The sequence below is a fragment of the Pseudorasbora parva genome, chromosome 1 (genome assembly GCF_024679245.1).
Source record: "Pseudorasbora parva isolate DD20220531a chromosome 1, ASM2467924v1, whole genome shotgun sequence".
NCBI lineage: Eukaryota > Metazoa > Chordata > Actinopteri > Cypriniformes > Gobionidae > Pseudorasbora > Pseudorasbora parva.
Genome location: NC_090172.1, coordinates 17,062,528 through 17,063,031, shown reverse-complemented (window position 1 = coordinate 17,063,031; position 504 = coordinate 17,062,528).

Sequence of the window (504 nt, the reverse complement as noted above, 5' to 3'; positions counted from 1 at the left end):
ATAGGTGAATTTGCCAACATTGAAACAATATTGATTTTAGTTTAGATTTTGCAAATCTAATCAACGTTGAAATGGCAACGTCATTCCGACGTCATGTTTCTCAACATAGGTGAATTTGCCAACATTGAAACAATATTAATTTTAGTTTAGATTTTGCAAATCTAATCAACGTTGAAATGGCAACGTCTTTCCAATGTCACGTTTCTCAACATAGGTGAATTTGCCAACATTGAAACAATATTGATTTTAGTTTAGATTTTGCAAATCTAATCAACGTTGAAATGGCAACGTCATTCCGACGTCATGTTTCTCAACATAGGTGAATTTGCCAACATTGATTTAAGTTTAGATTTTGCAAATCCAATCAACGTTGAAATTTCAACGTCACTATAAAGTCCTGCTTTTCAACATAGTTTTTGTTAAACTGTTTTCACTGAAGTATTGATGTGTTCAACAGCAACACCAAACACCTTGAAATGGATACATAAACACTAAGTTTGCAAA